The sequence below is a fragment of the Cyprinodon variegatus genome, unplaced genomic scaffold (assembly GCF_000732505.1).
Source record: "Cyprinodon variegatus isolate N-32 unplaced genomic scaffold, C_variegatus-1.0 Scaffold20, whole genome shotgun sequence".
Classification (NCBI taxonomy): Eukaryota; Metazoa; Chordata; class Actinopteri; order Cyprinodontiformes; family Cyprinodontidae; genus Cyprinodon; species Cyprinodon variegatus.
The window spans coordinates 1,337,672-1,362,025 of NW_015150473.1; the positions used below are offsets into that span (position 1 = coordinate 1,337,672).

Sequence of the window (24,354 nt, forward strand, 5' to 3'; positions counted from 1 at the left end):
TTGACAATGTGAGTTGCTTGTATGAAATTGAAAAGCATTAATAATTTCCCCTCTATTTTACAGCATATTTTATGCTTGTCTATCAGTTAAGAATAAAGTTAAAGAGCTGAGGCAAGAATGGCTTCCAACCAGAACATTATGCTGCTGCATTTCCCTGATTTCGCTGACTGACTTATTTTTCAATGCACTTAATGAGGGTGTTAACAATAAAACTTCTGTTAGAAGTAGCTCAACAATTAAAAATTAGACTTTTTTTTGTTTTGTTTTTCCAAAGACCAGAAAAAATTGAGGATATTTACTAAAGCAAGAGAGGTTGTTGTGCTTTTTAGCAGTTCATTGCTTTTAAGGATGCACAAAAAGTACATGCATTCTTGTTCTGTTAAATGGCTTCACTTAACTGTGTAGTAAGAATCTACAGTAAATGCATACTCGTGTGTCCACACACTAGGTGATAAATAAACTACTTAGACATTGTTTTGTGGTCCGTACATTAGTTTAATCCACTACAGCATTTTTTACTGTTTTTATTTGGATCAACCTTATCTAACTCTAAACTAAGATATGCTTCTGATTATATGTTACCGGTATAATGCATTCCATCTGCAGTTCATAGAAAAATCACAGGACAAAGATTGATTCTTAGAAGAAATGGAAAGTATGAAACACGAAAATAATTCTTAAAATAATGTAAAAATAATTTAACAGACATATTTAGGCCACATTAACTGCCAAGACAGCGTTCTCAAATGTAAATGCATATTAGCATATATTATGACTTGGTGAGCTATGTAAATAAGCTGCATTAATTAGAGATAAAAAGTAATCTCTCGCTCTCAAGTAAGTTTTTCTCCAGGCAAGCAGAGCACTTGGTTGTCAACTGGGAATTAACTAAACAAAACCTCTATGGAAAAGCACAAGTTTTCCACATCTGACTAATTCTCAGTGTTTTCTTAGTTAATGGTGTCATGATTAGTGCCTCACTGAGTGGTCTCAAAGCTGCAGCTGCGGACTGAGGCTTTGAGAAGCTTCAAACTGGAACTGAAACAGTAAATTCGATTGGACATTTCTGGGTTGACTAGATGGCATGCTGGATTAGCTGCTATATTAATTATGCTCTTAGACAATCAAAAGCTAAGACTAAGACTATGCTTTGATATTGAGCTTCATTTCTACATGCTAAAGTATAAGTACTCCTTGGAAATATGCTAAGCCAGAAACATGACTGTTTTTAAATATAGTACATCTTTTGCATACCAAAAAGACAACTTGTCAAATTAGTATAATGGCTTATGTGACTACTTTCTTTTTTTTTTTTTTTCTTGGAAGAACTTTTTAACACACACAGCTAAGACTAAGACACTTGAGTACACATCAAGCCCATGGATTTCTTTGTTTTCAGCCAATTCTTGACACAGATGGACCTAAAAAGAGTGTTTTAACTGTCATCCAATGTCAGAAAGGTATCATACTTGAAAACCTTATGTTTTAGGGTGCCACATGCTGAGGGTGCATTCCTCAATGCAACTTCCCTTGATTTGATTCCCAGCCGAGGGCCATTTAGAGCATGTCTTCTTCTTCTCTCTTCATCCTCCTTCCTGCCAAAAACAAACAAAAAAACCCACAATGCCACAAAACAGGAAAAAGGAGCATATATATACCTTAAAGTGCTTGAAAGTTCAAATAACCTCCCATTCAAGGAAAGGGTAAATTTCATTAGAATTCAAATAAACCAAAAAATGTCCATAAAAACAGCTGATTGATATTTTTGTGAAATATCTGTATTGTTAAAAAAATATTCTAAAACAAACTGTCCTAGACAAAATAAAGTGGCTTACTTGTGTGCAGTGAATTGATATGCCTATAAGCAGGTGCAGAAGTCTGATTGAATATTACAGAAAACTAAATTCAGCGATTGCCTCAAAATGGGGCTGTCTTTAATGGTTAGTATTTAAGCTTCCATGCAAAACCGTATATAGTTTTGTTTTAGTGTCCTGCCTGTTTCTAAGTTTCAATTGTTTCTTTGATACTTTACTGCGGAGGTCTTCAACAGGGGGTCCGTGACCCCTAGGCGGTCCACGCCGGTACTGCATGGGGGTCGCGAAAGTTTTGATTGATTAGACTTTTTTTTTTTTATACTCCCCCCTGCAATTTTTTCCATCTATTTTCTGACACGCTTTATCCCAAGCGGGGTCGCGAGGGATGCTGGTGCCTATCTCCATCAGGCGAGAGGCGGGGTAAACCCTGGACAAGTCGCCAGTCCTTTGCAAGGCAACACAGAGACAAACAAGACAAACAACCATTCACACCTAATGAGAATTTAGGAGCAGCTATTTTCAGTCATCAATGCACACATTCAGCGACACACAGCAGCTCTTTCAAGCTCTGCACAGTTTCATCCACAACATCTGTCCCATCAACCAGGAATCCGAATCCGAAATACTTTGATAATCCCAGGGTGAAATTACTTTCATTACATTACTCCAGAGTGACTATAGGACCATTTTGATATAACACAATTTCATCCTATATATATAATTAGGGGGTCCTCGTTCCATCTCACCATCAGTTTGGGGGTCCTTGGTCTTGAAAATGTTGAAGACCCCTGCTTTACTGCAAAAAAGAAATGCTGGTTAAAAAAACAAAACAAAAGAAAAACTGCTTATCAGACATATTACCTATAACACAAACACAATCTTTTGGTTAGAACCTCCTCTGGCTTTATATCCTGTAAAATACCTTCAATTTTGGTTTTGGGGTTTTCTGATCAGCTCTTACACTTTTTGGCTCTGCTCCTACACAGGAATCTGTGAGATGTCGACTCACTACTATTAATTCTTGGAAAAAAAGAAAACCCTGGAATTAATTTTAAAAGCTTAAAATACTGTCCACCTTATTCTGAAATGACTGCATGTTTTTACAGGTGCAGTTGTGATCTGTTAAAATAACATTTTAAACATTAAATACAGCATGAAAATACACAAAAGCCTGAAATTGATACTGAGTGTAAGTCCAGCAGATGTGAAATTGGGAATCTTCACTTTTTCCAATTGCAAATAAGTGAGATGCAGCTGCACATTTTCACATACCCTGTTACTGGTATATCAAACCAAGAATGTTTATATCCTCTAAAATGGATAATGATTTGTCACATCTGGATTTTTAATTTTGGAGAAGTTAACTTCTTCAAATTTTTCTCAGGCTTGAGTTAAGGGTTAATAGAATTTTTAATTTAGGCTTTTAGTTTCTCTAAATTGTATAACACTTAATAAGTTCAGCACCAAACTTTAAGCATTCCCTTACTTGATCAGTTTGATATATGGCTGTTATAAGATCCTTGCAGTAAGATAAACATTCATTATATTTTCACATAACTTTTGGTAAGCACCATATGTTAAAACAAAAAAAAAATCCTCAAATTATGCAGCATTAATTGTTGCAGTTATAATACTATTTAGATTTATGAATATAAATGGCCTGAACTTATAAAACACTTTTTCAAGTTGAAAGATTTGGCCAAAGTACTTCACACTACATTCAGTAATTCACACACACACACAAACACATTACATTTTAGCCACAACTGACAAAAGTGAGGCTGCTATACACTGGCACCACCAGTCCCTCTGACTACCATGAGAAGGCAATGCAGGTGAAGTGTCTTACCCAAGGACACAATGACACTGAAAGCCAGAGCCGGGGGTTGAACTGACAACCCTGGGGTTGCAGGACAAACTAAGCAGCAGTAGATAGACTTCTGGACCAGACTGTTACATTATTTTCTTGGTTTGTCCTCTACCTAGCGTGGCAGTATAGTAAGTAGGTATGAGATGATTAGTAAGTCTGGCTTTTTTCTCTATTAGCTAGCCTGCAGTAAGGTTTGCACTGTAGTATTCTATCCTAAAATAATGAGTAGCCATCTGTTGGTTTCCACATCCACACTGTGGACATGCGGTTGAACTGTGGTGCAATTTGGTGCAAGGCAGTCCAGAAAATAAAAATATTGCATTAGATTCCTGGCCTAGGATTTTTTTTGTGCTGAATGTGCATGCTTTCCCTGTATGTGTGTTGGTACTTTCCTGGAACTCCCCAAAACAATCAACTAAGTTATTTTTTGTCTATCAACTGCTCTTAGGTTTGAGTATTTGTGGTTGTATGTCTATGTGTTGTCCTGTGATGGAATGGCAACCTGTCAAGGATGCAACACCAGACTGCTCGGACAGATAAGCGGCAGAAGATGGATGGATGAATGGATGGTCTGCATATTCTACAACTGCAAGTATTTCCAGACTACAAAACTATTTCTTCTCAGTGAGTTATGGTATTGTGGAGTTGTTTTTCTCCTTTTCAGCGAGCTGACCAACCACACAAAGCAACAACTTGGTTTAAGAGTGCTTACACCATATTCCTTACAGCTGGCACTTTTCCTTGTTTCTTATTAAAAGGACTTGCAGTAAAGCTATACAGTAGCAGTGGTATATTGGGTAAAGTAGTTTTGAAACTTTTACTTTCGAAGCGCTAACACACCTTGGCACAGGAAACTAATCCTTGCCTAGTTTAATCAATTGGTTGTGGTGTTTCTGTGGAGGAGGGGTTCTGATTCCTCACCAGGGAATAAGGTGTTGTATGTTTGATTTCATGCAGTTGTTCTGGAGACACAGGGGGGCTTGTGGTAGTTTAAGGCAGTGAGTATACTCAAAACAAACCCACACACACATGCACACACTTCTCTTTGGTTGGGCCCGATTGTTTCAGATGATGGATGTCACACTTTAACCCATGAACACAGTGCCCCTGCTGCCTTTAATTGCCCAATCAGGAGGCTGGAACATTTGTTATTATAGGGCAGTTAGGGCTGGATGCCAAACTGTACACATACAAACAGAGACGAGTATAAACAGTATCTACCTTTTCTCTAATCAACATTTGTCTGATTGGGAGCATGCCGCGCCTAAAAGAGTACGACTTGTTTCTACTTTCTTTATGAACAGCACTGATGACAGAGCTGTGTTGCTGTCATAGCACATTAAAACATGGTGACACCTACAAGTGTGAGCTCTCTTCAGAACTGTCCACTTTAATCTCCACAACTACAGTGACAACTTAGCAATGAAATGTAACAGAGGGGCTGGTGTTCTGACGCGACTTTATGACAAGACACTAGATTTTTAGACAGATAAAAGGAACGGAAGCTTAAAGGAAAAAAGAAAATCAAAAATGTTTTTTCTAATTTCACATTTGTATCCTGTTGATGACTATGACTTCACTGATGAGTTCACTGTCAAGATCTTTCCTTTAAGAGGTTATTGAATCCAAGCAAATCTTATTTATTCTGTCTAACTATGAAATCAAATCAAAGCTATGCACATTGTTTTGCCACAGTTCAGTTTAAGATGCAGGTTGTGACCATGAACAAAAGGGGGCAGTGTAACATCAGCAAAACAGAGGTAATACATAGTGTTGCTTCTTTTTTCATCTCTCGTTTTTCACCCTTTCACAGTTCTCTTTGCCTGCTGTCAGCTTCTTTCTCCCTTTTTTTCAACATCCAGCTCTTTACCCGTTGCTTTCTGGTTTCTATGCTCACTTTTGCTTAATCACAAACACACACATCCGCCATGCACACATACACACAAAAAAACGAGAGAGATGCACAAATGTGAATTAATCTCTGGCCTGATACACCAGCTCAATTATGAGCCACAATGCGTGTAATTAGAAAAGAATAAAATGCATTTCAGTTTTCATTAATGAACTTCATTGATTGGCTCTGTCTCTTTGTTCCTTGTTGTGATTAAGTTAACTTTATGGAGAATAAACACCACACTTGCAGCACAGTTACACCAGTAGCAGACCTGCTACACACTCATGTGTGTGGCATTTGCTATGTGTGTTGTCTTTGGCTGGGTTTTGGTGGCGGCATGACCAGCTGCAGAAAATAGAAATAGGCTTTAAAACAAATAGTATAGAGAGATGGAGGAGGGGAGGGAAAAAAAATCAAAAGAAAGAAGTCATAAATCTTGCAATGGGATGGTTGAAAAAGCTGGACAGTCTCATTAAAAGAAGAATGAGTGCACAGCAAAAGACATAAATGCATTTTGGAAATCTTGCTCCCATACAGTTTAGTAGGCTTAAAACAAGATTTGAGATAAGAAGAACTAAAAGGTTAACTTTTAACAATCATGTATGTTATGAACTCTTAAGTGCAGGGTTGTTTTTTCATGTGAGTATGCTTACGCTTCACATGTTTTATATGACGGCGGCCATCTACAGATGGGTGGGTCCCCCAATGCCCAGACCTCTAATTTACAGGTGTTTTGTGTATATTTAATAGACAGGCCAATGTGTGTGTGTCTTTCTTCCAAGCTTTACTCAGTGTGTGTATGTGTGAGCACACATGGTGGAACAGAGGCTCTGTGTCAGCAGCGGTGTGCCCTCAGTGAGCCTGTCTCTAATTACAGTCTAGAGTTTCAGCGTTTCAGTCCGTCCATCTCCCTGTTTAAACCCAGCTAAGGCAGCCAGGCCCCACTGAGCCAAGGTAAACCATACAGCTAATTAGACAGACAAGCTTCCATCTCTGTACCAAGGGGGAGGTAGATAGGCGGTGGGAATGGGTCTTGGAAAGGAGGAGTGTTTCTGAAAAGCGGGAGACTTTGGCGGATGAACTCGAAAAGTGAGAAATGGAAAGAGCAGAAAGATAATAAAAAACACTTGAAAATATTTAAGTTCATTATGCATCTAATTACGTTCTTTTAACCTTAGAACAGGCATCCCCAAACTCGGTCCTCGAGGCCCGTTGTCCTGCAGGTTTTAGAGGTTTCCCTGCTTTAGCACAGCTGATTATAACGATTGTAGTAGAGCAAAAGTCTGTTAATCAGCTTTGAATTAAAATCAGCTGTGCTAGAGCAAGGAAACCTCTAAAACCTGCAGGACAGCGGCCCTCAAGAACCGAGTTTGGGGATGCCTGCCTTAGATGTTTATAAAAATTAGAAGTATTGATTACTTAAAAAAACAGCTTTTTATTGAACACCTCTAATAAAATGCTGTGCTAGGTTTTCTCTTTCATTTGCACTCACATGTGAGGCTTGTGTAGGTAGTCAGTGAGTGTGGGAGGGTGGAGGGGGCTATTTTTGTGCCATTGCAATATTAGTCTAAAGGTGTTTTGACACCCTCCACAGCGTTTTTGAACCCAGGGGTAATTTACATATTGTAAACAAATGTAAACGGGGGGAGAGAAGGTCATTGGTCAACCTGGGGCAAGCTAATCTGCATAATTGGCTCCGGTGGTTCAAATTATAACATGCTGCTGCTTTGCTGAAAAAAAAAAGTAGGGGCGGCGAAGGAAACGAGGGGGGCAATTATGTTCATACGCAGCCAATGAAAAAAATCGTCCTTTCTTTTTTCCTGCAGCCTTTGCCTCTCCTTTCTGCCTTATTCTGACCAATGAGATTGCTCTGTGGTGCCCAACAGCAATCAGAAATTCATCTCGCTCCACGACAGCTAGACCCCACCCCCCTCTTATACTGAGATGGAGAGTGAAGGGAAGTGAGGGAGACAAGAAACAAATGAATGAGAGAAGAAGAGAAAGAAGTGTGTTTGAGTGTGTGACTGAAGGAAAGAGTGAAACAGAGAGAGAGCCAAAGCGGTAGATGGGATCTAGACTTGCCAGTCTAGGCAGTACAAAATGTGAGGGGGGGAGGCAGAGGCAGAGGGAGGGTGAGGATGGGAGAGGAAAGGGTGAGAGGCAGACATTGGCTCTGTCGAAGGAGCTAAAATGAGAACAGGACAGAAGGAGCAGAGAAATGGAGAGGAAAATAAGATGCTACTGCAGTGTGAGATAGGGTGACAGATCTGTTCTCCTCGTACCAAACACCATTTTCTCCTGCCTGTCCTGTCCCAAGTGAGGGGCTGCGGGGGGGAAGGGGGGGTGGAAAGCCACATTTGCAGATTCTACCTTATCACCGAAATACTAGAAATCATCTGTCCGTATGTGTGCAGAGAGAGAGGTTGGATAAGGGCACAGTAAATAAATCATGGGGGGGCTCATTGAAAGAAGGTCACCGGCTGGACCCTGCCTGCACACACAAACATACACAGAAGCACACGCTCCCACCCTATGCTCGTTGACAGGCCCCTGCCCCTCATTTCGGGGTGCTCTGGGTGATTCTCCCAGCGTAATGGCTTCTACCCCATTCCCAGTCTCCTGTCTGAAAGAAATCACACACAGTCCCTTCAACAGTAGCTCACACACTGACATACACACACCTGGCCAGTCTGGCATTGGGGAAAGGGAACGGATGGAAACAGTCGGGTAAATACCTTCTTTTGTTGATATTTGGCGTTCGGATCCACCAGCATGCCTTTATACTGTAAGAGGTTTCTTCCTGCTGCTTGTTTATTTCAGGCATTGTCCATAATTGTTTATATGTTCACTATTAAGTCTGTGTTCCTGTAATATTGGACCTGTGCACTGTCTGTATTCATGTGTCTTAAGAGGCCACAGCGTGAAGACGGCCATCTTGGATAAGGGTCTAAATTCAGAGCCTAGTTGAGATGCAAATAAATTTGATGCATTGCACAATTGTAGGGATAATTAAGCATTTATTTAGGCTTTCTGCAGAGTGGATTTGGAGGTTTCATTAATTACTTGTTGCATGATGAGGCTCAGTATAAAACAACTTTGACAGGTATTTAAAATGGTTTCATTTGCTTATTAAAACTCAGAGTTTTATCATACTGGCTTGCTGTACTGTAGTATGCAGAATTCATGTACTGAAGGAACAGCTACACTTCAAAAAAAAAAAAAATTTGACCGCATTTAAACATGAGTAACAAGGAGACAAATATTGTAGATATTTTCAGCCATTTGAGGCCCATTATGCTTTAGAACCAGTGATATCGACACTGCACACGTTGTATCAAAATACAGATCTAGTTACTGTAAAAAATATAATGATGCCAATGATTATTGGCATTTTTTTGTGTGCTTGACTGCGTGATTGAGGGGAGTAACAAGTGATTGAGAGACCTACAGACAGAAAATAAATGCATGGAAGCAGTGAGAGATGCATATGTCTGTCTGGATTTCTATCTTTGTGGTGGGTAGTGAGTGGGAAGGTCTATCAATCATTCTCAATCATTTATATTCAGCATTTCATATCACTTCTTCACAATTGGGAGTGGGAGAGACTTGGCTTATTTACATATGGAAGAGTAAGTGTTAAAAGCTGTCAGAGCAAACAAAATATAAAGCTGTATTGATGTACGCATTCTTTTTTGTTGTTCAGTCCTACCAGCTGAGAATGTGTGTGTGTTTGTGGATTTCCCTGTGTGCTGAAAAGTGCAGACCTGCTGTACAAAGCAAAAGGCCTTCTTTGACAACTTTTGCAAAAATTTTGCTATACTTTAACACCTGTTTTCTACAGTCAAATCATGTATTACAATGTAATAATTCTTTATTCAATCAGGTGTGACCTTATATTTTTTTCTTCCTTTGAGCTTTTTAAAAGTGTGTCTTTTTGATGTGAGGATTAAAATTAAGCAAAAAAAAAAAATATTAAATAAAGCAATAAAAAATATATATCCTAATTTTACATGTACAATAATATTTTTTTAATCACAAGGGAAAAGTTTTAAATTGCATACTTATTTTTCAGAAACGTTTTTTTTTTTTTTTCTGAGCATTTTAATTCCTCAATAACAAATTGAAAAGATAACATGTTTAATTTTTCTAAAACGGTAGTCTGTTGTTGCAAAATGTTATTAAAAAACTGTATTTATAAATGGAAAAAAATGTAGAAATGCAAGAAAAACAAAAAATTGTGCAATATTCCCTTTGGCAGCTCTGTTTTTATTGAACATTAAATTTTTTTATGATGTTTTATTATATTAACTCAAATATATGATAATGTATATGTATCTTCAATTATTTTTAGCTAATAATATTTGGCACTTTTGTTTCCATTTTTGTATTCTCAATTATTATTGTTTGGATGGCAATAAAATTGCAGATTACTGGTAGAAATAATAATTTTAAAAATGTTGTGTTTTCTGCTCTGTCAAGTCCAATACTCAGTTATCAACGTGTGTGAAAGTTCAGTTTTATAGATGTTTTTATTTTTTATTTATTTGTCTTCATTTTGCCCAAATGTGTTCTAAAGTATGTATATAAAATAGCTCTTTATCATTGATCATTAGGCTATTTAAATAATAATAAAATAAAATATAATAATAAATTAAAATATAATAATATCACAGTTTAATTTATCCCTAATATATCGAATATGCTTTATAATTCTTATAGTTTTCTTCTTAATCATTTTTATCTATTAAGAATAGATCTAGGGGATTTTTTTTTTTAGTTTAATGAACATATTGGACAACATTAAGGTTAAAACTAAGTCCATAGAGCTAACGAAGAATTTTGTTCGTTACAAATTTGATCTGGCTGTCAGAATATTTGATGAAAAAAAAGAAAAACATATAAGATGAGAATTGGTCTTTCTGTACCTTCCTTACACCTTCATTTTTCTGTCCTTCACTCTGTCCTTGGTTTTTGCCCATTTCACTCTGACTCTCTCTCTGTGTGTGTGACCTTGTGTTCTCTGTGAGCTGGTGTGTGGAAATTGGGCACACCTAACTACGGGGGCTTAAGTATAATCATGTATTTAGCTACAGAAATGTACTGACACACTGTTCCTCCCTGGAAAAAGAGAAAATCCCGTTAATTGAGGGATATTACTGTTCAGATCAATTTCCATGTTTCCAACGGTGATATTCATTCCCTCAAACCTGAAAAAATATTTATGTCTGGGTGTAAAAAGAATAAATAATAAAAAAAATAATAATCAATATAAAACTATTCATTATTTTTGGATGATTTAAAAATACCTACAATTTTACCATTATAAACACATTTAATAACAGTTTAGTAAGTGTAATGTGTTTTGCTCAAGGTTTATTTATTATATCTGCCCTATTACTGTAATCTAAAAAAAAGTCACCATGCTCAATTTTAAATTATAAGATTTTAAATTATCTAAATGTAAATTTGAGAAAAAAAAAATCTAAAATTTGTAAAAATGCTTTTGTTGGCTGTAATATGTATTACCCAGGTTCATCCAAGTGGCAATTACTGCCAATAGGGGCCAGTGTGTAACCAAGTATAAGGCCTTAGTGAGACCAGCATTCACTGGTGGAGAAGAAAGCCTGGCTTGGGGGAGCTTGTGGGGAGGAGAGAAGTGGGCTTATTGTTGGAGGGGGTATTGTGAAATGGGAAACAGCAAACAAGGCAGTCTTTAACTCTGGTTATAGAATATGTTAAAGCAATGTCTGAGATGTGCAGCGTGAATTATTTGCCTTATCATAAAATGCATTTATGACACACAGTCATAAATATGCATCAGTACAAGTGTTTTCATATTCGAGTCCCTTCCTCTTTTCTTTCCCTCCTCTTCACCCCCCAAACTTACTTGTTTTGTGCTAACAGTAAAAGAGCCCGGTCTTAAAAAATGCGACCCATTAGTTGATGTTTTGTAAACATTTTCCTATCTCTTGGGTTGCTGCTCTTTCTCATTCTGTCTCATTTCTTCTCCTCTACTAAATCTGCTTATTGTATTAAGCTGTTCTATGATTTAAAATGTTTTGAAGTCACAAAAGCAATTAGAAAATTCCATAAATTGGAGTGGGTGTAAGTATAACTGCGGTGAAACATGCACATCTCTTGCCCTCCCTCTCTCTGCCTGTTTCATCTTCATCATCAAAATCCTATTTCTAATTTCTGTGGATTTCCTGCCAAGAGCAGCCATGGCGCTGACCCCCTTAACTTGAACATATAATGTTCTTAATATCCAGATTAAAATTTTTTCTTTAATCTCTTTTCTACAACATGTTAAATTATTTCTGCAATCAGCCACAAGGCCAACCCCACCCACACCCATTCTCCTCATCTGTGGCCTGGCCACCCCAAACATAACTTCATATGCAGATACTCTGGATGCAACCACCACCCACCCTGGCTTTTGCCATCCCACACATGCTCACCTCCCCCTGCTCTTGTCTCTTTGCAATTAGAAAGTGAAAGACTGCAATAAAGGTGGCGCTGTATAGGAGGGCAGTTAATGAAAGAAAGGATTATGGGTAAAGGCAGCATCAAGGGAAGATTAGGAGAGGCTCGCTGAGACAAAAGATCCTACTGACAAGAGCTGCACAGTTTCACAAACAGTGCAAAACATTTACTTGATCATAAAACATACTCAGAAGGTTGAGATATGTGCATCCAGGAAACAATGTCTTAAAATTAACAGCTTGAAAGTTACACAATTCACAGTGTAGCAAAATACTACATACATTTTTTGTATTTTAAATTTTTGTCTGCAGAGGTAAAACAAACTGCAAGAAAATACAGCATTCTTATTCACGATACATTTAAATTCATATTTGTTGTTTGACACCTCGAAACAAACTACAGCTATATCTGGTATAATTATGGATTATATGCTTCTCACTATATTTATCAGTTAAGAGTATGGCTGCCATAAGTAAGAGCTTTAAACCCTCTTTACATACTTTAAACCATGTAGTTCCACAGGGCTCTGTTCATAGTCCCATTGCATTTGTGCTATATTGACATTTTAAATGTTTTAATGGTCTCCAATTACTTTTATTTACGTCGATGATAGTCACGTTACCCATTGGTGACTAGAAAGTTACAGTACTTTTTGAAAGGTATAAAATCCTGGCTGCGTAACAGTTTTCATCAGTTGAACAAGGGGACAACTAAGGTTCTTATGCTCTGCAAAACTTGGCACTCTTACTGGTTGAAAATCTCACTTTCTTGCTAAAAGAAACAATCTTTTACAGGTGTAGTGCAGTAGGCTGGTTTTCCTTTGATAGCAAACTTTTAACCAATCCCACTGTGTGATCTGATTGAATGATCTCTGTAAAGTGCCTTCAGAGTATGTGGTATGAATTGGCAAAATATGAATAAAATTGAATTGAAGTCACATTTTTATTGTGTTTTATTAGATTTTTGGCTTATTTTAGGTGTTGTGAATTTAATTGGATGTGTTCTATCATCATATGTTTTGTTGCAAGCCTCCTTGTTTTTTTTTCTTATTTTTTTTTCCCAAAACCCTTTTGAATTCATGGGAATCTCTAATAAAGGAGTAACTTGGCATGTGTCAGAGTTTTCCAAGTTGTTAAAGGAGCAGTGAGCTCTGAAGAAATAGAAAAGATAAAGGCCAAAAGTTCAGAAAAGCAAAGAGCCAAAACTTCCTCTGAGTATCTTCACCATATTTAGTTAATAACATACTTTATCATAAAAGACAGTTTATAATGTGGTGTACAGACTTTGTGGTTACTTTATTTCAAATTGTCCAGAATAAACTCCTTGCCTGTCCACAAGCTTTACCCACCACGAGACAGGCATACGGTCTATTTAAGTAGAGTGATAAGCACTTCGGCCTCAATACTGAACAGGGAGCAAATTGAAAGTGAAGATTGCCTTCCCATAGACTTTATCTTTTCCCACTAAAACAGGGAGCGGACCACTACGACTACACCTATTGATTTTGCAATTTCAGCAAATTAAGAAGGAGACAGCCAAGCCTATTAGAGATCTGTCTGTGGCTAGGCCTAGCATGGCCGTTGTGGTCTGTAATGGTGATGAGGAAAGATAGAGAAAAAGAATGTGTGTCCAAATTGGACTCCTGTCTAATGAAGTTTTTACCTCACTAAGCATGATGTATATGAGTAAGCATGTGCCAGTCTTATTCTGATTTCATTAGATATGATATGTCATCAGCTGCTGGCACAGCAGGCAAGCTGAAGCATATAACAGTAATGTGTAAATATAACACAAGGCAATCAGAACGAATGAATTACCCACACATGTGGCCAGTCTCAGAAATTCAGTAATAAAAGAAGCTAGAGGCCAATCTGTACCAATCTAATATCTCTAGTAATAACCACTGCAATAAAAAGAGTAATGACATAAAAAGAAATGTCTATAAGGCTGAGGAAAAAGGTGCAATTCGGTTACCTAAAGTACATCAAATAATAGAAGATTCTATAAATGGGCTGTGTTTTTGTTCATGTCTATGTGAGCTTTATGATGATTTTTTGTGTCTTTTTAGTGTTTCTCTTCTCTGCTTGATTAGCCTTAAATGTAACAAGAGAAAACACAAGGTTTGTTCATCTTTGAAAAGGTCAACAGATTATTTCACCCCAACCCAGCCCTTTTCCATGGGACTAATCCGTGATATACATTTATAGGCAGGAGGTGAAGTTTTCTCCATTTTCAATATGATTATGTTATAAGCCTATATGACTTCCATATTGGAGTTTTAATATGGGAAATTCAATAGTAGCAGTGATGGATGATTTCTCTGGCAAAAGGTGCACATTTTTCATAATGATAGGTTTTTGGGTCCTCTAAGAATGATGAAATATGAGGTTTTTTTTATTGATCATTAGTCTTAGGACTGCACCTGCTTCACCAATTTGTTTCCAATCAGAATTGGCATTAAGATTCATATTTCAGATCACAGTGGCAAAATTTTCCCATTATTCATTTCATAACATGCAAGAATTACAAAGAGAAAGAGCGATACAAGATGCCCAATTTGTTCATTTTCCTCTGGTGTGATTATTATTTTTCATTCATTTTAAGGTTAGATTAGTTTGCAATTCTTGCAGTTGCCTTAAGACATTAGATGCATTTAGAGAGGAAGAAAAAAAAGATTTAACTTTTTTTTTTCTAAAGGCAACTTTGTTTTACTGTTAAGTTGGGATAGATTGAAAATAGTTAAACCCTGCTTGACAAAGACAATTAACAATTAATTGGGGCATTTAAAGTCTTTCAAAAGTGTCCATTTTTTAAATTGCAGGTACAAATGTTAGCATTTTGTTGTTTGTATTTTATATTTTAGACAAAGAAATAGCGACATATAATTGTGAATTCCTACTGCATAAACACATTTGACCATAATGCATGGTGGCAGCAGCATCATGCTGCAGGAGTGTTCTTCTGTTGTAGGGATAGAGAAGTTTTTAAAAACATGAATGGAGCAATAGCTTGGTTTTGGAAGAAAACCTAGAGGCTGCAGACCATCTGAGACATCCGTGTGTCCAACTCAAGGCCCACTGGTTGGTTCTGGTCTGTCAATATTATTTATTCAGCTCTCAAAATTTATAAGGGAATAATTATATAAGAAAGTTGAGACTTTTATCTCCGGCTGCCTCCTGCTTTGATGTCACACCTCTAAGATTATGCCACCTGTATCCTGTCCATGTTTGGGATCACTTACCTGTGCAAACACATGTTTTCAATAATTAACTCAAGTTCAAGCACCGGTCATGCCTTACAGATATTAGTTAGTTTTAAGGATTGCTGCTCCACAGGGCTTAAAGGCATTTATTGATAAAATACTTTTTCTCCATTAAGAATCGATCCGTTTTAGTGTGTTTACAGATGTTTTTTTCATACATCCAAACTTAGTGGGTGAGTGTAAAAATTTTTTCATGTTCTTAGCAGCTGATAAACATTTTGTTGCACTGTAGTTTTGTCTTTTTTAATTGTGACAAAAAGCTTAGAAATTTAACTTTCATATTTGTCAAGATTCTTTGACTTAAAAAGACTGATCTTTGATCTATATTTGATGGTTGTTTTTTTAACATGACATAGATTAGAGCAAATCCAGATCAATGAAGCAGTGCATTTTGCGTAATGAAAAAATGAAACTATAAGCTTAATTTAAACAGCTGTATTAAGTCCTTGTAAAGGCATAATGATGACAATGTGGCCTGATATTGAAATGAGTTTGACATCCCTGATATGATGCAGACTAAAGTTCTGGCAGTACAGCATGTCTTAGTATACAACTATGCAGATATTTCTATCTTCTTTTATTCAAAGCATGTCTACGTCTTAGCATGGCCTGATCAAAGTCCAGAACTAAATCAACAGAATTTGTATAACTTCAGAATGTATATTTACAGGCACTCTCTATCCAATGTGACTGAGCTAAAGCAATTTTGCAAACGAGGAAGGGCTGAAATATCAGTCTCCAGATGTGCAAAGCTGGTAGAGGCCCCCGAAATTGCAGCAATAATTGCAGTAAAAGTTAGGTCTACAGTCATAATTGCAGAGGGCTGAATACAAGTACTTGCTAAAGCTTCCAGATATATATTTATAAAAAATGTATTTATTTCTTTCATATAAAAAATATGTGCTACTTGTGGTCTTGTACATGACATCAAATAAAAACACACTGAATCTTTGAGCTTTAAAGGAACAAATTGAAGAAATGTTCATTCGATATGTATATTTTTTCAGGGTACTAAATGTGCTTTAGAAAGTGTTTTTTTTTTTTTTTTTTCTTTTAAGAGAGAGAGCTAAAGTCTCTGTTCTTAAGGCAAGCTTAGCCGGAATAAATTAAGTAAAGAGAACCGAAAAGAAAGAGTTGATAAGTCAACATGGGAATCTCAAGCTAATTCATGATTGCCTCTTGGAGGAGATTGCTGCTAATTGTTAGGTGATTAACATGGCAAGCTGTAATTATGTTCGCCTAAGGACTCGATTAGTGTTTCTGCATGTCTTATGGGCACTGAGGGGCTGTATCTCTCTGTGTCTAAGCCTATCTGTTGGCTCCAGGACAGATGGCACATTGTCAAAAGCTGACATGTTTTGTTTTCTCTGATGTGTGCGTGTGTGTGTGTATGGCAAGGGTGGGGGGATCGGGGGGTGGGGGGGTGTAAGGAGCAAAGCATACAGAGAGACAAGGAGAGAGGAGACAAACTGAGCCCAGGGACATGTCCTTTTGTTTCAGCATAGTTAATTAAGTGCTAATTGACTGTAATTATTTACATCATCACACACAGCAAATGGAGATGTCAAGTGGCAGAGGCACAAAGGCAGTTGGCAGGAGGTTGGCAGCTGAGAAGCTCCAATCTGTTGATGCTCACAATGTTAAATTCCACTGGGAGGAAAAGGAACGGTTAGCAACAAGCTCAAACATATAGTCCGCAAATATCGAAAAAAAACAAATGTACACTTTTCATCTGACAAGTCCCAGTTCTATGATATTAATAAATGAATAAACAGCAGTACATCCTTGAAATACAGACTTTAGAATTAAAGGGAGAGTAAAGGGCACAGTGAAGAGGAAAACTGCGCAAGAAGGAGAGTGACGTTGATCAGTCAAGAGGAGAATGAGATAAGGCAGCATCCAGGGTGTTAACACCTACAACTAATCAACATGACAGAGTTTAGGACTTGCCCTAGAAACAAAACATACAAGTCAATGTTATAACACACTTCAGCATATGCAGCATGAGTGCTATGATGCCCAAAGAATCATTCTATTATTGACTCACTGAAGTGCAAGGCACAATACTTATAAAGCAAGTTAGAATCCCAAACCTCCTCACACCTCCTGGAGCTTCTCTGTCTTCATCAGAAAAGCAGTAAACCCTGACAGAAATTTGGTAGCAGATGGACTTCCCTTCTCTGTTTTTTTTTCTGAGACAAAACGAACAGCAATACATCTTAATCATTTGTTACACCTGTCTGCCCATAAACATTTTAAAAAGGGTAAAAAAGCCAGAGCCTCCTTTGGTTTGATGATTCTGTGAAGCATGAAGAACATGGAAAGTTGAGCACCCATGAGCCTGGGTAACAAAGATATAGTGTGCCTTAATATAGGAAAATGAATGTCATTTAAGTAGGAGTTAACAAAAGGTCACTTAACAACAAGCCAAACACAAATCGAATCTTGGGGTTTTTAATAAACATAAACAGTTTCAGAAAAACTGTGGATTTCCAAGAGGGACAGTCAAAAGCTGTGACATATTGCTGTTTTAAGAGTAAACATGTATTAAGAGGGAGCCAGAATATATTGATGTTCTAAATCAATAATCCAGGTGGTATCGAGAGTTTCATTGAAAACTTTAACCGTTTTAACATTATATGTGCTTAGCAGATGTGGCCCTTTTTCACAAAATAGAATTTTATTGCTTCTTTCAATTGAAACTTTTGCTGGAAACAGTTTTGTATCATTTTCTATATAAATCTGAAGCTTTAGATAAGTAAAACAAAATGCTCTGCTGAAATGCGTAACGGTCCGGCCCAACGCTGCAGCTTGGTGTTTGCTGACAGCCTTGTGATGAAGACTGAATAGTGAGCAGTGAGAACAAATAAGCACTACTCCATATTCAGTTTGTGTGCATGCGTGTATGAGGCTGGATGTGCATGTAAGCACTTCAGTTGTGTGTGCATGTGCTTGAGTATGTAAGAGCTTAAGTGTGTGTTTATGGGGGTGTGGGTGTGTAGTGTTGGGGGGGGGGTTAAGCAGTGGGGTATTCTCGCCTCTGGTCAGAGGTGGAATTAATTTTAGCTGGCAGTCCCACGCTGCGGTCATTTGGTTTAAAGGGAGGTGTTATTATCCTGATTTGCCCATAACGGCTGGGGATTGGATACCCGACTGGCAGCTAGACACTCTCTTTTAAAGACAAAGGGGCCAGAGACAGTGTGTTCTTTTATGACTGGAGGATGAATAACAGTGGAAAACCAGCAAGACAAATCATAAAAAAATGTTCCCCGTTTCCTCCATAAAACTCTAATGCAATTCATTACATGTCTATTTGTTTCGTTATTCAAAAGGATATATTAACAGAGCAAAGGATAACATTAAAAATGTCAGACAGTGATATAAAATCTCAAAGTAATCGGTTGAGCATTACATTGAGGTGGTTATTGTTAAAATCGCTTAGAATTTAACATGTAACTTCAATCAGCTTTTGAACTATACATAATTAAACATATTCATCTTGAACATCAAGTGTTAAACAGAACATTTTCCTTATTTACATGATTTAAGAGCACCATTTGTGTGCATACACACACATGCATGCATATAAATAAATGGGCAGCATTACTTTATCAGGGATGGCGGTTATGAAGTAATTCTATTGTATATTTTTTCAGAACAACCCTAAGCCTCTATTTCATTAAACCAAAGATCTTTCTTCTGACAGAAATACCCAAATGACCACATTCCCTGTTTTAAATACCAGCCATCTGCCAAGGAAGGCCTTTTCAGCAGCCCAATCATATGCATAACCAAAAGATTATTATTTTCCCCTATGAAAGTTGAAATGACTGAATAATTATAATGTAGTGGATTAGAATGAGAGGAAAAAAACATGCCTTGATGTCAGAGAAGATTGCTGAGTAGTCACTATAATCGCTGCTTAGGTTTTTAATCAGAGTGAAATATGGGCCATAAATTATTGCCTTTCATGCAAACTTGTGTTTATGCACCGCTGCATCACAAATCTAATTTTTCAGCATTTTTAAGAGGCTTAAAAGATAGTTATTTTTACTCAGGAACTCTGAATTAAAAATCGTTCCGTTATACTTTCACTTGTGGGGATTATGTTCCGTACTGTAAGGTTTTATTCCCAGAATTATATTGGAAACTTGAACCTGCACAGGCTTCAGGACAAATGCTTGTGGTTCATACATGCCAGCTAACAGAGATAGAAAAATAAATGACGTCAACCTGTAACTTGCGCCCCACTTTGTGTAACATATCCAAACCTTCCTGTGCTCATCTAATCATATTGTGTAATTCAGAAATCTTTACCTAAGATCATGTGATGTTGAATCTCACTTTTGATATATAATACTGAATAACAGCATGCTTCGAAATAAATGTGTGCATTCATTTAAAGCAGCTTTCTGCTAGAATGTGAAAGATAGTTTTAATATTAGAAAAACATCTAAGAATCCAGCTTCTAAGATAAGAACCTGTGAGCCACGAGCAGAATACAGCACACATAAGTACAATCGGTTTATCTATGAGCTCCATTCTTGCAGCTCACACACTAAACACAGCAAAGTCTATGATTTCTGCACTCCCCTTATCCTTAACAAAGCAGCAAAGCCAATCCATTGTGCTGGATCCTTCTGTAACAAATTCATACATCCATATCGACACACCAGGAAATAAGATACCCGAGGAGAGAGGGATGGGGTGATGGACAGAGAAGTGAAGGAATATATTCTTCTTCTCTTTTTTGTTTTGTTGGGGGCATTAGTAATCAGAAGAGCCCCCCCGCCCCGAATCACCGCCACCACCACCCACCACTCCTGCTCTTTACAGCTGCAAATTGCTTTGCCACCTCTTCCCCCAGCAGTCTGTCCTACCAAATCCTCTCATGATGTATCATTATCGCAACTTTGGGTGGAAATCCATAGAATCAATAGATTTGTCAGGGAAACTCACGCCTGGGATTGCTTACACGCTGTGCAGCTTGTTCATCTATCGCTCGGGCCTATCCTGCCACAGGCATCAAAAACATTGCTACATTGCTGATGGACATACATAGACGCTCAGTCACATTTAATGCATAGGTACATATGCAAATACTCTTATTGGTAATGGAAAAAATATATACTGAGTTATCACAAAGATGCAGTGTTTGTCTGAATTTGTCTATGTCTGTTTTGCCTTCCTCGGGGCCCTTGTCTTTGCTTATCTATCTGTGTTTTACTTCATTAGTGAAGCTGGTCAGCAGGAGCTGGATGGACGTCTCTTCCCATGTAATTACTGTCCAGTAAACAGGTCAGAAGGGTAGAGTCCAGCCACAGCTGCTGCAGCTTTCAGCGAGTCACACGCATGTACACACAAGTGCATGCACACGTTTGCACACCCACATGCACAGACTCTGTATCCTGAGCTTTCAGAGTGGTATTGATTGGTTGGGCTGTGACATCTCCTAAGCCATGTCACCCCTGTGAAAGAAGCCTCCAAATTGACCAATAATAAAGTGGTGGAAGTTGTAGTGGCACTCTCGAGGGAGCTGTCCATGTGCACTGTGTCACTGTGTTTGTGGGTGAGCCCTGTGTCTATGTGACTATGTAAGTGTTTGGGTGTGTTGTGGATATGAATGTGTGCCCTCTTCCTTGTCTGTCCCCTGTGAACAACACAGTGACCGTCCCTCCTGAAACACGTTTACACATTTTACACCTTAGCAAACCAGACTGCTTGAAGTAAAATGCAGTCTCAGTGTGCAGTATAAGATTTTCGGAAAAGCAAATAAACAAAAAAAATAAATAAATAAATAAAACAAAAAAGTGCATTACATTTTTCTACTTGCTGACAACCAAATATGAATGCGATTTAAAATTCTGTTGTTTTATTTGATATAAACAAAAAGAGGAGATGGATTTAAACAATTGGAATTTGTGAACCATTCCTTTATTAATAAGAAATCAAATTAAAATAGAGCTAATTTAACTGACTTATATGTGTCTAGAATAGCAAAGAGAAATTCACCAGTGAGAAAATGTAGGTGTGTTAGGTGTGTCAAAGCAAAAAGGCAATGAAAGCATATTCACAAGAATAAAAGAATCTGGAAAAAAGTTAAAACAGTAAAAAATAGAATGTGCAAGATAGAGAATAGCATCTTACAATAGAAAACAACAAAAAAACTGCTAATTGCAAAATAGATGTGAAAACAACCTATGGACCAGGGGAAAAAACTGTACAAAAGGCAGGTAATTCTGTGAAAATAAAATAGATGTACAAAAAAAAAGGACATACTGGACACATAATAAAACTGGAATTAACAACATGGTTGTAATCACCTATTTGGACAATTGGGAGCAGATAAATTATAAAATATAAGAAGAGCTGAAAGAAAAGATCTGCTATAGAGTTGTTTTGTGGATCTAGATTCTGGTAGTCTTTTACTGAAGGAGCTCTCCAGTTCTCTAGTTATAGAGTCTCCCACCACCTACACTGTAGCCAGGGGGCATCCTAGGACAGGCTTCCTTGGCAACATCAAATAATTTAGATTCTTAGCTCATTTGCAGCCCTGTGATGGACTGGCGACTTGTTTAACTTTTCACCCATATATGGCACCAGCTCTCCTTGACCCTGATGGATGAGCGGCGATGGATGGATGGATGGATGGATGGATGGATGGATGGATGGATGGATGGATGGATGGATGGATGGATGATGACGGATGAACTTGTTTGTTAACAACCTTACACAGCCTAATTATCCTCTAATATTGATTAAAAACTGACTCATTGCACTAAGTTGAAGGAACTCTTCATTTAGTTTGAATCACTGGAATATTCTACAAAAGTTACAACGTTTTTGGAATATTTCAGTGATTTTTTAAACTTCTTTGGAATGACTATGACCTGGATGACTGAGCATCTTCACCAGCATATCACTAGAATATGCTGGTTGTTGATACTTGGAAACCCTTAACCACATACCTATTTCATATTCAAAAAAATCAAAAGACTGTTACTACTGCTAGTGAGATACATACGTAATCTATCTAGAATATTTTAAGTTTAAACTTAATTCATTTCTGTGGATTTTTATGTTGAATTTCTTAAATGTGAGGGCAGATCAGAATAAAAACTTCTTAAATTCAAGATCAGCTTCACTGATTTTGAATTGCACAAAAGTGTGCAATTCATTTTTTTTTACATTCAGCTCAGGCAATCTACATTATGGTATGTGTTGATTTCAAGACCAAGTCCAGTTTAAAAATGTACAATTTCCAATCTGTGGGAAATTTGTTTGTTTACAGAAAAATATTAAAATAAGGAATTATGTTACCATAAAATACACTAGAAGTAAAGTATGGCGGCAGGATAATACATTAATTTCATCACTAAAAAATATGGAAAATGGTGTCCAAAATTAATGGGAGATTTTAGGTGGATGCAGTCTTAATAATTACTTACCACAGCTGTTCTAAATGACAAATATCCCATAAAAGTAAACCCCACATCATCCTTTAAAGGCAAACTTAAAAGACGTGTCTTCATTGCAGACAACACAGTGAAAAACATGTTTTAGTTATCTATACTCACAAGTGTAGCCTCCTTTATGGTTGTTCTTTTGCAGAGATTGACAAAAATTTTAGTGTTAGTTTTATTTTTCCAGCAATTTCTTATACATGTTTTCTTCATCCTTCACATGAGTTCTACTGTAGAAACCATTAGATGAGAAGTAGTGGTTAATCTCTCCTGCACCTTAGAAGAGACACTAGATGTCTTTCAATCAATGTTTTCTTATGCTCATTTTGTGTTCTTATAAAGTATTGAGTTTGTTTGCTGACTTTTTGATTAAAAGTATAGAGAATTACTTTTGTGGAAATTGAAAACTTGGGGATACTTCAGACCATCCTACCTGTTTTTCCACTATTGCATTTAAGAATCTTTTAAATACAGTCCAGTCTTATTTTCTTCTTCTGAAACATTCTTCTTTTCTCATTGACTTTTAAGACCATTTGCTTCTTGTGATTCTCAACGATTTTCTAAGTACACGAAGACAGCAGTGGATCTACGACGAATGTCGTGAAACTTAAATTCCCTGTAAACATAAAAAACAGTGCATGTAATACAAGAGCACAAACATTGGTGTTAGTTGGGCGCAAAGAGTGGCATGTAAGGCAGCCATTAGATAATATAATTCCCCCAAAATTAGAACCCGGAGGAAGGTTGTCCAGGGTAACTTCAATGCTTAATGCTTTAGATTTTGCTTTTGACAACGGATTGAACAGTGAGATTTTTAAACTGCAAACTTACATCAAACTCCTGCATTTTTTCCTCCATGACTTATGTGTTCTTTCTTTTGTCTTCATGATGCTGACTGTTCACCAATGTTCTGTAACAAACTATTGACAAACTATTGAAGTCTTCAAAAACAGCTCTATTCATACTATTAAATTACACACTAGAACTCTGTTGGCTATTTACTGTATGTGACAAGGCAGTTACTGAAATACACATTTCTTATCCCATAGTTTTTTATTAATAAAATATTTTCTAAACCAGCCATTTCCAAAGTATGTCCTCCAGGACAGCTGTCCTACAGATTTTAGAGGTTTTCCTGCCTTAACACAGCTGATTTACATTTATAGCTGATTAAAAGGCTTTTGCTGAATTGCTATCATCAGAATCAGCTGTGCTGAAGCTGAGAAAGATTGATGACCTGTAGGACAGTGGCCCATGAGGAGAGACTTTGCACTTGCCTGTTCTAAATCTTCTATAGATAAATGTTTGCTATTGTGTGTCGTTCTAGCACATAAATATCCAAATAAAACCACTGAAGTTTGTGGTTTACAATAAAAAGAAGGAGAGAGACTCTAAGTGGTATGAATACTTTTGCAAGTCATGGAAAGTGTCCCAGCTGTTGTCAGAGCAAGTGTTGGAACATACCTGTGGCAGTCACATCCTCAATGAAACTTGACATTTGTGAGTTATTACTAAAACCCTTGCACATTTGTCTACCTGAGTTCACTTTGAGATCGACCCAAAATTTA

General features: G+C 37.2%; 1 long non-coding RNA gene across 1 annotated transcript in view; it reads left to right on the top strand.

The window, feature by feature from the left end:
* The first annotated feature begins 8,229 nt into the window (after nucleotides 1-8,229).
* The window catches only part of LOC107094110, a 119,985-nt gene continuing 103,860 nt past the window's right edge, over nucleotides 8,230-24,354 (top strand). The window contains exon 1 of the long non-coding RNA XR_001481652.1: nucleotides 8,230-8,305. This is a non-coding gene — a long non-coding RNA (uncharacterized LOC107094110). The remainder of the gene's footprint in view (nucleotides 8,306-24,354) is intronic.